The sequence below is a fragment of the Melopsittacus undulatus genome, unplaced genomic scaffold (assembly GCF_012275295.1).
Source record: "Melopsittacus undulatus isolate bMelUnd1 unplaced genomic scaffold, bMelUnd1.mat.Z mat_scaffold_764_arrow_ctg1, whole genome shotgun sequence".
Classification (NCBI taxonomy): domain Eukaryota; kingdom Metazoa; phylum Chordata; class Aves; order Psittaciformes; family Psittaculidae; genus Melopsittacus; species Melopsittacus undulatus.
Window position 1 is genome coordinate 8,302 of NW_022994574.1, and position 10,154 is coordinate 18,455.

At 49.1% G+C, this 10,154-nt stretch overlaps 1 pseudogene; it reads right to left on the reverse strand.

Moving 5' to 3' along the window:
- Positions 1-972: 972 nt before the first annotated feature.
- On the reverse strand, positions 973-1,932 carry LOC101869067 (olfactory receptor 1020-like; annotated as a pseudogene).
- Between the last annotated feature and the right edge of the window lie 8,222 nt (positions 1,933-10,154).

Consider the following 10,154-nt stretch of genomic DNA (forward strand, 5'->3'; position numbering starts at 1 on the left):
AAAATGTTTTCCCACACCAGTGGTTTTTTGCTTCTCCTGACCCAAACAGCTCTCAGTGACCATTGATTCTGGGTTCAGGATTGTCTTTCTCCTATGGAAACTTGCCTCATGCTGTATGCATGAGTGCACCACTTGGTCTTTCCTGGTGAGCTTTAGTGTGAGCTGGGCTCAGACACGGGATGTGGGTGCTTATCTCCAGCAGGAATTCCATTTATCTCACCATTTAAGTAAAGAGCATTTAAATGAGTGTAAAACACCACTTAAAATGAATGGGAGGACCTCTTGGTATGCCCAGTTTGTCCTTAATAGTGGGTAACCACAGCACAGTTCATCAATCTCAATTATGAGCTATATTTTCAACACTTCATTACATGAAGTAAAATCTAGTCTGAAGCTGAAGCCTGGGGAGGGATCAACCCTTGATATTCAAAGGTCCAGCTTAGACCTTGATTCCCACCAACTTCTGCACTTTAAAGGCACAAACAAATGCAATGAATCTTTTGAAACCTTTTCTCTGACTCTTACTTTTCTCAGCAAACAAATGTAAAACTGCACTTCCTGTTCCCTCCCACCCCAGCAGCTTTAATAAAGAGCTCACAGGTAAGAGTGAGGAATTTTATTGGAGCTGAGGGACAAGGTCAGGAATCTTGCAAGAGAAACACATGTTTATGAATGACAAAAGTTGTAACTCAATGAAGCTCATTAGTGCTTCCTGTGTGGAAATGCTGCCTGGGATAATTGAGGGTGATTTCTTCCTCCAGGCTGGGGACTGTGAACTGAAATGAAGTCTGAAGCTCAGTCTCCTCTTGTTTTCTTCCAAGAATGGTGTCATATTCAGGGTCTGTTTCTCATTCAATACTGTCATTGACTTTTGTGCAGGACCTGCAGAAGAACTTCCATAATGTCATGAGTATCACTGGAAAATCTCAATATTTCAGTGCCCCATAGGCTTTCACACTGGACATGAACTGTTCATGTCCTGGATGTCAGAACTCGCCTTAGTTGCCTATGGTGGAGCAATCTCCTCCCACACTTGACCAGAGCCCCCTTCACCTCCTTGTTCCTCAGGCTGTAGATGAATGGGTTGAGCATGGGGGTGACCACTGTGTAGATGATGGAGGCCACCTTATCCAGGTTCCTGTGGCTAGATGGAGGTTGTAGGTACATGAAGAATGCCGTCCCGAAGAACAAGGAAACAGCCATCAAATGGGATGAGCAGGTGTGGAAGGCTCTGTCCCTGCTCTGTGCTGAGCACATCCTCAGCACGGTGCGAATGATAGAGATGTAGGAGAGTAAAATGAGCACAATTGTACCCACATCATTGATAGTGAACAAGGCAAAGATGACCATCTCACTGCTGTGGGTGTCAGAGCACATGAGCTTTAGAACAGGGACAACATCGCAGAAGAAGTGGTCAATGCGGTTGGGACCACAGAAGGAACCTCCAAACACACACCATGTGTAGACTGTGGCACTGAGGAAGGCGAATAGGTAGGATGATGCTACCAGCTGCCAGCAGACACGGCTGGAGATGATGGTCACATAGAGCAGGGGCTGGCAGATGGCAACGTGCCGGTCATAGGCCATCATGGCCAGCAGGTGACACTCAATAGCAGCAAAGAAAGCAAAGGTGAAGAACTGCATCATGCAGGCAGTGAAAGAAATGGTTTTGTCCTCTGATAAGAGGTCTGCCAGCATCCTGGGGGAGATGACTGTGGAATAGCAGATGTCAACGAAGGCAAACTGGGTGAGGAAGAAGTACATGGGGGTGTGGAGGCTGGGAGACACCCGAACCAATGTGATAATGCCAACGTTCCCCATCAGAGTGACAATGTAAATCAATAGAAACAAGACAAAAAGAGGGGTCTATGCATGAGGGCTGTCTGTAATTCCCAACAGGATGAATTCAGTCTGGGTTTGATTTCCTCCCATGACCAGGTGTTTCCTGCTGAGGCAAATGGAAGAGAAACAGCACAGTGATTAAAAATTGATTTACTTTTGGACCACTTCTAACTGAAATCAATTAACAAAGTAACTGTCACATTTTATGGAATTAATATATTCCAATGTATATTGCAGCCCAAATTATATGCATATTATATTTTGTTAGTTGAGATACTTTTATCAGAGAGTGTTTTGAAGCAACAAATGGCAAATTTTTCTATGCTGAGCAACCTTAAACTATGGATTTATTGAAGCCCATGAGTTTTAAGGTTATTTCAGTTTTGAGAATAGAATCAGATCCTTATTCAGTTTCAGTTTGGAGGCAATTTGGGAAGGAAGACACCTCACAGGAACCTCGTAGGAGTGTACAGAAACCTGGAGAAAGCCCCAGTGATAAACGTGTTTACACATCCTCCAGACATTTCCCTTTTCTTTTGATCATCATTCGTTACCAAAACACATTTCTCGAACGATTTGAGATCATTCACAGCAGAAAACATTCACATTGCTAAAGTCATGATTTATATATTTCTGAGCTCCAGCACACATAAACATTCCTAAACACATGGGCATCGAGATGCTTACTTGAAAGCTGAGTTTATATTACAACATCCTAACTCCAAAGTCTGATTTGTTAGTGACTGTATTCTGCTGACAGTCTGAAATGGTGCATTTCTTTATAAAAAAATAAGACTCATCCTCATTTAAGTCTTGAATAAATCAGTGCATCTTGCTGTAGCTGCCTGTGTAAAAGAAAACCTGCATAAACCATTGTGACCACTTATTTTAAAGAAAACTCACGTTGGAAAGGCTTTTAACTAATGCAGCTTTCCCAAAGGGGACATAAAGACATGCAGAAGCAAGCCCACTGCCTCGGTGCAGGTGAAGCTGTGCCTTCTGTTGGTGTTACCTCCTTTGCCCAGGATGTAACCGGGAGAGACCCGGAAGGGCTGAGGTCTGGGGGGATGGAGGATGTATCGGTCGGTGCTCAGTCAGGCAGGGTGGGGTGAGTTATGAGTCGGTGGCTGGTGAGGTGTTGTATTCTCTTCACTTGTTATTAGCTTTATCACTATTATTTGTAGTAATAATGACAGTAGTGATTTGTGTTATACCTTAGCTATTAAACTGTGCTTATCTCAACCCATGGGGGCTACATTCTTTGGATTCTCCTTCCTAATCTCCGGGAGATGGGGAAGCGATAGGGGAGTGAGTGAACGAGCTGTGTGTGGACTTGGTTTAAACCATGACAGTTCTTTTTGGCACCCAACGTGGGGCACGAGGGGTTGAGATAACAACACATCTGAGCGGATTTATAGTCACTCATCACAATGCTGATTTATTGGCTCTCAGAGTTTTTTCTCTGGATCTCACAGTTTCAGGATTTTGCCAGGTACTTTGTGTATGGATTAGATGTATTTGTGCTTATCAATCATGGGGCTTGGGCTAAAGTTTTTGTTTCACTGTACTTTACAGCAATGACTTGTAATATGGTGGGGCTCCGGCAGCAGGGGGGGATGGACATGGCCGTGGACTTGGACTTGTACCAGGCCGTCCTGCTGCTCTTCACCATCCTTGCCCTTGTCCTCGCCTCCATCTGCGTGAGGCTGCGTGAAGCCAGGAAGGAGCAGCCCCAGGAGCCGGCAGCACCAGCTGAGGCTGCCAGAGAGAGCGGCCCCGGGAACCAAACGGCTGTAGCTGAGCATCCGGGGGAGGCGGCAGAGGAGCAGAGAGGGGCAGTAGCCAAGCAGGGGGAGCAGGCGCTGGAAGAGCCGAGTCCTGCTGCCGTTCCGAACCCCCCGACGGCCGAGAGTGTCCCCCGGAAGTCGCCCGCCGACCCCCAGCAGGATGCAGGAGACCACGCAGCACTTCCCAGCAAGGCAGAGGAGGAAGATCCGGACTCGGGAGAAGAGAAGCTGGTGGTGGGAGAGCTGGCAAGCAGGGCAGCTACATCAGCCTCAGTGACAAGTGCAGCAGCAGCAGCTGAGAGTTCTGATGGTTATGAATGGCTTTTGGGTGCCCTTGGGACCTGCCTGCTGATTGTGTTAGGGATCAGCATGGTGGCACACACACAGAGTGTGTTCTACACACAACCATTTTGTCTGATCCCAAAGTTAAGCAGAGTCAGGTTTGGGTCTTGTCTAGGGTTAGACAAGGATATAGGGGCACCAGGAGACTGTCCCCAAGGCTGGACAGTCATGAGTGGCAGGGCATGTGGGACAGTATGGGCGAGTATCTGGTCCACTGGGCCCCTCCAGTGCTTTGGAAGCATTGGAGATGGAAGGCAGCTGTATGGAGTCCCCAGCAGCAAGCTGTAGAGCTGCTGAAGGGGATGGTGAATGATTTTGAGCCTGGTGGGCCCAGATATTTCAGGCCATCAGTCCAGAGATGCAACATAGAGATGTCTCATGATCGAGGGGTGGATTTAAGAGTGATGGTGTATTGGAAATGTGGGATCTGGGCATGATGTGAATGGTATGGAATAAGTGGTGGATAATGTCATGGGTTCAGCCATCCAGTCATTTTTCTCCTTCATGTACCTGCTGCAGTCTGTGTTTTGACTTTCGGGCTGGGAACAGTTGTTGATAGCGAGCATGTTTTGAGGGTGTTTTTGTTCAAGGCCTTTTCTGAGCACATGCTCCAGCCAGGTGGAGGAGGGGAGGCTGGGAGGAAGGAGAGACAGGACACCTGACCCAGGCTAGCAAATGAGGTCTTCCATACCATAGCATGTGATGCCCAGTATGCATACTGGGAGGAGAGAGCAGTTTAATGCAGTATTTGGGATTTCCTTTATGAATGCACCCAATTACTTGGAGATAAAAACATGATGGTTGAAGGTCCTAAATAATATATTGGAAAAAAATACCTTGATAAAATAATATCTAGTCATTCCTAGATGGAAAAACTAATCTTAATGCTTAAATGCTAAAGGCCTGGCTGGCCTGTTATGGGAAAAATTGGTCCTGCAAAACATAAGCATCTGCCCATGAACATCCATATTCTTTGTAAGAAGTAGGCAAGTTTGGGATGATTTCTTCCCTGTTTTGGGGGGGGGGGTGTTTTTACATAAGGACAAGTAAATACAATCATGCCTTAATTTACCACATCAATTAGTGTTGCATTAAATAGAGAAAAGATCACTTTGGAGTGACTGTCTGACTCTGTGGTGATGTTTGGGTCAACTAAAGAGAGACCAGAAACCCTGATTTCAATTCCATGTACATGTAGCTTCAAGGGAAAAACCACCCCTCCTCCTCATCTGAATTGTACTTGCATATATTTCTTCCTCTGTTTTTATTTATATTTAAAGAACGTGTGTGCATATGAATCTATATGACAAGATGCCTGCTGCTCGTGTTATCCTTAAATATGCATTGACCTTAAAATGAGCAATGAGAAGACGACCTTAAAATACACATACTGCCTGTTGAGAAACGAGCATCACTCCTCCTTCCCCTCCCACTTCCCTCTGTCCATCAGCCCCTTTTCCAGCAAGATGACCATGTCTGCAGCACAATTCACCTTCTCCCTCCACCCTTCCCACAGCAGCTTTTCCTTCCCCATTCCCCAGCCTGTGCTCACATGTTCATTGCAGGAAGTCCCTTGACCCACCACCAATGCTCTTCTCAGGGTGCTGTGGGTGCCTTTGCTGCAAGGACACATTGATGGCTCATTGCAGCTCTGTGGCCACCACAAGCACTGTGTCCCTCTCTGCTAAGCTGCCCCCAGCCGGTCCTGGTGCTTGGAGCAGCTCCTCCCCACGGGCAGGACTCAGCATTTCCCCTTTCTGAAGTCTGTGTGATTCCATCTGCTCATGTTATGAATGGGTTCAGAAGATCCAGCTGAAGTTGCTGCACCCACCTCAGCAGACGGATGAAGACAACTGCTGTCTCCCATTACTAATGGCTCACACACTCAAAGTCCATATCCTCATCCTCATGCATCTCCTTCACTTCTGGAGTACTTATAGAACTAAGTTATAGTTACATAAAGAGCAGGCATCTCAAACACACACCTTGCATCTGACAACACCCAAACCAGCCATTCTTAATAACACAGCTTGTCTAAGCAATGCAAAACATCACCCATCCCACATCAAATACCCACATCTTATCACACACACAAGCATCCCTGTCTCTGAGGTCTCTGCTTTGCTGACACATGCTGACACTGCAGGTGTCTGAACCTAGCTGGGATGAGTCCTGCCCATGGGTCTGTGTGTCTTTGCTCAACCCAACCTTCCCCTTCTCACTTTCACCCTTTGTCAAGATACAGGAAATGCAAACTGGTTTTTCTTGGGTTCAAAAACCATAAATGAGAATCCCAGACTGGTCTGGATTGGGAGGGAGATTAAAGCTCATCCAGCTCCAACCCCTGCCACAGGCAGGGCCACCTTCCACTGGAGCAGCTGCTCCAAGCCCCTGTGTCCAACCTGGCCTTGAGCACTGCCAGGGATGGGGCAGCCACAGCTGCTCTGGGCACCCTGTGCCAGCGCCTCAGCACCCTCACAGGGAACAGCTTCTGCCTCAGAGCTGAGACAAGGAGGCACAAAATAAAAGACAAACCTTCATTAAAAAGTAGAATCGGTTCTAAATAACATGAATTGTGGTGGCTTTGGAACAGGAGTCATAGAAAATATCTGAGGTACATGTTTCAGAGAAGAAAGAAAGAGATAGAGTGCAGTTAGAGAACATAATGAGAACCCTTGTATAAGATAAACCATTGGAGTTGATGTAGTTTTAGGCCCTTATGGCCTTAGTACAAACATAAATGTAAGAGAAAAGGATGGAAAACCAGGAAGTGTCGATAACTAGTATCTAAACCTTGCAGATGGCCAGGATGGGCTGCAGCTGAGCTAACTGAGCAGCAGAAGGACAGGATGATTACATGGGCAGTGTTCCCCAACCCGTTCAGCTGGTGTAAGTATTGCCTACTGTGTGTGCTTCAAGGACTGGAGATCTCTCCAAATCAGAGCTTATCTCAACCCACCCCCATGTCTTTCCAAGTCATAAACAGTGATAAAGGCAGATGAACTCACCAGTGTTTGATGAAGATCTTGCTTCTTCCACCAGGACCTCAGCAGGGCTCTTTGCTCCAGGATAGCAATGGCATCTAAAAGAAGCCATTCTAATACCTCCCAATTCTCTTTCAAAAGCAGGAGAGAGACCTTGGCCATCAGCTTTAAAGGGAGGAAGACCAAACTGAGACTCTGCCTTTCATTTGTGCACTAAGGGAAACTAAGGCAGCTCTGTTTCCAGCTAGCCTAGAGAAGAGGTGGTACTCCATGTTCCTGGATCTTCCCATACATCTGAATTCCACACAGTGGAGAGGAGTTACCCCCAGTGCAGGATCTACATGTTTGAAACCCAAGTCCCCAAATCATTTCCAATCAACTGGGAGAACAAACACCACATTCCCCTTGCTTCTGGGTCTGTTCTAACCCACCAGCTAAAGGAGACACAGCAACACCCCCAACATTATTTCCTTCACCCCCTTTTAAATACACATCCTACTAAAAGCCAAACATGAGTGTCTCTCCTTACCTATCTATGAGCCAAGGTCCCATGACAGCTGATGAGACTCAGGCCAATGCAATCAGCAGACTTCACCCAGATCTCTTCAGCTGGAGCAATGGAGGTGTCTGCATTGCAGTGAGAGGCATGAACCCCACCAAATCTCCCTCAACAATAAAGGGAGCTCATGGACCCAGTAAACACATAGGGGTGACCTGGTGCATTCAAATGTAAGCAGATAAGTCCTTGCCTAAAGACATTTGAGCTGACTCCTAAATCCAGTCACTAAGTACTCAAAGAAGGGGCAGCAGCTCCTGCCCAGCATTTGCTCAGCTGCCTTTAAACCAGATTTAACTCCAATGAAAGCAGCTCCACCTGCAAGTGGAGAGCTAAAGCCATTAGGAGCTCATCAGCAGCAATGCCAGAAGCCACCTCATTGCCTGCTCATCATGACCCACCAGGAAGATGCATTGCAATGCTGCTGCTGCTTCTGCTTCCTAGAATGTCACCTTGTGTTTGCTCTCCTGCTCAGATGATAACCCCATCGAAGGCAGTGGCATCCCTTCGACACAGCAAAACACTGCTTTCCTTAAATACACACAACAAGGAGCAAAAAGCTTTTGGTTTTGAGAGCAGCAGCTCCAACAGAAGCCACAATGAGCAGAGCAATAGGGTTGTAGGCACAGACTTGTGTTGTTAAGACACGAAGAGCTCATGTTCCTGTTTAAACACTTGGTGTGATGAAGGAGAGAGCAGCTGGACATAAAGTCGTTGAGTATTGTTGTAGAAGGCTGCAGAGAGACCTTCTTGTGGTCTTTCAATACCTGAAGGGGACTACAGGAAAACTGGAGAGGGGACAAGGGCTGTAGGGACAGGCCAAGGGGAATGGCTTTAACCTGCCAGGGGGAGACTGAGCTGAGCTCTGAGGCAGAAGCTCATGGATGGATCTGGATGAGCTTTAAGGTCCCTTCCAGCCCAACCCAGTCTGGGATTCCAGGATTCTCTGCTGTGCCAATGTGGGTCACTCTGCACTTGCCGTAGGTGCCGCGACGCCTGTTCCATTGCCCAGGCTGAGCTGTGACCCCTCGCATGCTGCACCTCCGCACCAAAGGCACTGAGGAAGAGCAGCCCCTGAGGGACCTCCCCGAGCCGGCTGGGCAGAGCCTGGTGCCTCCCCCTTGCAGTGACTCCCGCAGCAGCCCTGGGTGCCCAGTGGCCATGGGCACGATGCTGCCGCCATCACAGAGCTGTGGCTGTTGAATAGAGCGGGTTCTGCCCCATAGAACAGGCTCTGCCCCATAGAACAGGCTCTGCACCATAGAGCGGGTTCTGTCCCATAGGGTGGAGTCTGCCCCATAGAGCGGGGTCTCTGCCCCATAGACAGGGGTCTCTGCCCCATAGACAGGGGTCTCTGCCCCATACAACGGGCTCCGTCCCATAGAGGGTGCTCTGCCCCGTAGAGTGGTCCCTGATCCATAGAACGTGCTCTGCCCCATAGAGGCCTTTGGCAGTGCTGAGCCCAGCCCCATCCTTGTCCCATTGCCACATCCTCATCCCTGTCCCATTGCCTCATTCTTTTCCTCATCCCTGTCCTTTCCTCATCCATGTCCATCCCTGTGTCCATCCCTCTCCCATATCCTCACCCTCATCTCAACCCTATCCCTGTGTCCATCCCTGTCCTCACCCCATGTGGGATCAGGCAGGATCAGGCCAACTACAGGCACCTACAGGGTCACACCTAAACCTACCCTCCCCCTCCTCATCCTCATTCCTTTATCCTCACCTTTTATCTTCATCCTTATCCCTTCATCCTCACCTTCATTCCTTTATCCTCATCCCTGTCCCTTTATCCTCATCCTGATCCCTTTATCCTCACCCCTCTTTATCCTAATCCCTTTATCCTCATTCCATTCCTTTATCCTCACCCCTTCATCCTCCTCCCCTCTCCCAGCCCCAAGGAGCCAGAAGTGGAGCCGGAAGTCCCGGGACAAGCTTAAAGGTGCCCTCCCCCCCCCCGGTGCCAGGGCTTGGCCCCATTGGGCCCCCGGGTGCCCCTGGGGGGGCAGGAATTCACCGGGAGCCGTTTGGCTCCTTCGACCTCAGCACCTGGCGCCTCCGGTACCGGCAGCAGCACAAGGGGGGGGGGAGCCGCTGCCCCCCCCGGCCCGAGGGTAATGGGGGGGTCCCCATGGGTGATGGCAGCGCCTGGTTCAGTTCATCTTTACTGGGGGGGAGCAATAAATATCGTGTGACCCCCCCACCGTGAGCAGCGTCCGGTACCCCCTGGGGTGGGGGGCACAAAGGGGTGGGGGTGGGTGTCCCTGAGGGGCCATTGTGGGTTTGGGGACCCCCCCATAACCTACAATGGTTCAGTCCCATGGGGGGTGTGAGGGGTTGGGACCCTCCCACAAACCACAGTCGTTCAGTCCCATGGGGGGGGCGGAGTTTCAGGGGTTGGGACGCCCCCATAACCCACAATGGTTCAGTCCCATGGGTGGGAGTTGAGGGGTTGGCAACCCCCCCATAACTCACAATGATTCAGTCCCATCACCCCATAACTTAGAATGGTTCAGTCCCATGGGAGGAGGGCTGTTGAGTAGTTGGAGACCCCCCATAACCCACAATGGTTCCGTTCCCCCCCCCATAACCCACAATGGTTCAGTCCCGTGGGAGGAGGGCTGTTGAGTAGTTGGAGACCCC